This window comes from Cydia pomonella, unplaced genomic scaffold (assembly GCF_033807575.1).
Source record: "Cydia pomonella isolate Wapato2018A unplaced genomic scaffold, ilCydPomo1 PGA_scaffold_195, whole genome shotgun sequence".
Taxonomy (NCBI): domain Eukaryota; kingdom Metazoa; phylum Arthropoda; class Insecta; order Lepidoptera; family Tortricidae; genus Cydia; species Cydia pomonella.
Window position 1 is genome coordinate 26,958 of NW_026907835.1, and position 3,851 is coordinate 30,808.

The window sequence follows — 3,851 nt, forward strand, 5'->3', positions numbered from 1 at the left end:
AAGTCTGCGAAGTCGTGCGGCTATAATCTCGCTAATTATATTGGGTGCCGCAACTAGCTACTCTAGCTCCCTATTTTTCCTACGCTTTCATCTTCTCTATCTTCATCTCTGATAGGTCCCAGAATATTCCGCCAGAATTTCGTCTTCTTAACTAAGAACTTGTTCTTTTTTTTCAAGTGTAATACTTACCGATGCCATTCATCAAAATCTAATTATTGTCTTATATACTTGAATCATGGACAGTCTACTGATCAGCTTGGATACTAGAACTCGGTGAAGCGCTGCTGAGCATCTTAGGGCATTTTGGATTCGAACATCTATCTCCTCTTCCCGATTACTTTAGGTAGGTCTTTTCTTTTCGATCTGCGGTGGCAGCATGGTTCTATTTTTATCACTTGTCACTATGCCCTTCATGACAAATGATAAAGAGCCGACCATCTTAGCCCTATTCATTTGGAGATATTCTAGTGGTTGATTATCAGACCAATTTTCTCTCCTTCCTAGCCTTGGCCTCCAGGTCGCTTTTGTTTTGAGCCTATAGCCCCAAGTCATCAGGATATCCAATGATCTAATGTTTGCATTAAGCAACATTCGCATTCATTGTATAAAGTTACTGCGTGACATGATGTACTTATCAAAATTGATGTGCTGTTAGTATTTGAAATTTTGAATTGCTTAAATATATGAAAATACTATATTTAAATGACAAAATTATTCATAAATTTCATTAGAAAATTGTTTCGGTTATAGGTCAATAACCATATTTAACGGATCCGTAATATCCGGATCTTATGACCGGCTAGATCCGGATCTTATAGTTGACGGATATCGGGATATTTCGGATATCCGGATCTCAAACCCTACGCGCAGCGATAGTTCCGAGACAGTTTGTTTGACACTTTTGACGGGCAACGAGCACAAATCTTTCTTCTGGCATTAAAACGGAACTATTGTTTTAAACAATCATTGAGTGAACTAAGTAGTCTAACGTTTTCGTAAGTATATGGAAAAACGCGATTTTTCGAATTTAACAAACATTGAGCGTACCTGTATTTAATTTGTTGACTGTCTGTCTGCATACTCAGAAACCTTTTACGAGAGGTATGGGCATTGTGAATGTCATCTCGCGCTGTGTGGTAGGGCACAGCACAGCGGATGTCATTCCAGATCTAGAGCAGAGCCCAACTGGGGAAGTACCTCCACTTTACAGAAAATCGCAGTCAAATAACACTAGACCCTACTCATAGTGTTGTGTTCCTGCCGGTGAGTAAGGTTGCCAGAGCTCAACGAGGGGCGGGAGGGGGTTAGGGTCGGCAACGCGCATGTAACTCCTCTGGAGTTGCAGGCGTACATAGGCTACGGATACTGCTTACCATCAGGCGGGCCGTATGCTTGTTTGCCACCGACGTAGTATAAAAGAAAAAAAAAAATCATACTATTTTTGCAGTACGTACATGCCACTACTCGTGCCTCAAGAGCCGTGCTTCGTCGGTGCATCTACGCGCGTTCCTTCTCTTGCCACTAATCACGCGCTTGTCGCTTCTGTGTATTTATTGCTCTACGTTTTTGGTACTTGATTACAAAACTGCATGTTCCGTATAAAAATGCCAATTTTTTATGGGGTGCGAATGTAAACAAAATCAAATGAATATGATTGCATCAATTTCCAATAGTATTAAAATTTCCCCCGAAGTACAACGACAGTAAAACATGAAAAACTACTTTCCGGGTGTCGCACCCTGGTGCGAATTTGACATTGGATTTAGATATTTTTTCTAATTATTTACTCAATTTGCACCGAGTACATTACTTTCCCCAGACCCGCAATGGCCAAAATAGATTTTTTTGTATGTTGTTTTTTTTTTACCTGTTCCGTAGCTTAAATTAACATAAATAACACGTGCGAATTTAGATATAAGTGTTGTAAAACGTACGCCAAATTGCACCGAGTACACCTTTTTTCTCTTCTTAGTTACAACCATTACATTATTTTCAGCCGATTTCACCCCTTTCCGGGGGGGTGAATTTAGTAATGATTGTATAAAGTTCGATTTTTAGCCCATACAAAACAATCCGTAGTGATTTTATTAGTCCTTAGAATTAGTTCCTGACTTTAGTGAAATTTGAGTTAATTTGACCGTACTAGCAGCTCAGTGTAGCGAATAGAATCAAGCCCTGCATTAAAGGCCCATAATGGTAGACAGCCTGTATATAAAATGCGAGAGTGGTGCATACATTGACATATACTAAGGACGGGCCTTACGGGCAATAAGAATGGGGCCAGTACAGTGGTGTCACGCACACAAATTCGAGCCAATCAAGCAGCCTAAAGCCGCAACGCTATTGGTTGATGAGTTCCCATCACGCGCGTGATTGTTCGCAACTAGTTGCGTTAGACTGCACGATTTGCTCAAATTCGTGAGTGACTCCACAGAACTAACACCATTCTTAGTGCCCGTGAGGCCCGTTAAGGGTGCATTCGATTGGGCGGTAATAGCGAAACCGGGATATGGCGGCCAACGAAAAGTGTGATAACTAATGCATTCTACCAATCATATATATAGTCCTCCTCGCCGTATCCGACGACGGGGACTCCTTCAACTGCTTGTATTCGGAAAGAAATCAGCTCACTCAACTGATGAAAACGTGCAGACTCAAAATGTAATGAAGCCACGTTCTGGACGCGGTATCCCAGCAGTTGACTGGAGGAAGTCACACAATTACCCCCGGAGTATCATTTGCTACCAGCAATCAGCGTAATGGTCGCCGATGACGTGTGGTGATACCAATGAAACTCGAATACACTGAAATATTTCTTTGCATAACAGTAAAAAATATTTTGTTACTATTTAAACAAAAAATGAGACTTGCGAACAATGTATTAAATTAAATTCAATTCTTTATTCGTTCATCACAGGTACATAAATAGGTGGTAACTCAGTATTCTAAGGAACAGCTATGATGTGCCTTTTGGCGTACGAAATAACTTCTTATTATCTGAACTATATACATATTCAATAATTGTTACAGAATCGGCTTTAGGATATTGAGCAAAATTTATTTGTTTATTACTTAAGTTCAGAATCTGTCAACCAATTCTCGTGAAATTTGGAGAGCAGGCTCGGTATAATTACCGATACTTATATAATTATAAGATTTTTAAAATGTTGGAGCCATAAAAGTTTGCGACGTCACAGAACAGCAGATAAGATATAATTGACCAAGCGTGCGCTAAGCATTTCTGATTCAGCTTGGGCAAAAATGCTTTCCCATGTTTGTCCAGCTGTTCGGCTGTTTTCCTCGACAGATCGTAATTCTCAACCGATCCTCGTGAAATTCATGAGCAGAGGGCCTACCACGAACCACGTTCGACGTGTTACCTCTCTGTCGCACTTGTAAATTCGTACGTAAGTGTGACAGGGAGGCAACACGTCGAACGTGGTTCGCGGTAAGCTCTCAGGTTCGATAGGTAGTTATAATTTGGCCTTATTTTGTCGAATCAGTTATATTACATTTTTCAAAATGGTGGTTTCAAGGAGGTTCTTGAATGCACAAAACTGCTTAGCTCAGTAAACTGTAGAATTTTTGACATGAGACGACATTTTTCCTTTATATTTATTTTAGATCTATCGACATTATATTTACAAAAACAAGCCGCAAATGTGGCTCACGGCTTCACGTCATCACAAACCATCACAAACAACCAGAAAAACTAGTACTTCAGAAATGGGTATTAAACATAGTCTAGGCGAGAAAAAAGTGAGTATCACAAAGTAACGCAACACCCTTCCATAGCAAATCGTGGCCACAAAAACGACCTTATGCGTTTGTAACAAGGCCTACTTTTTGCT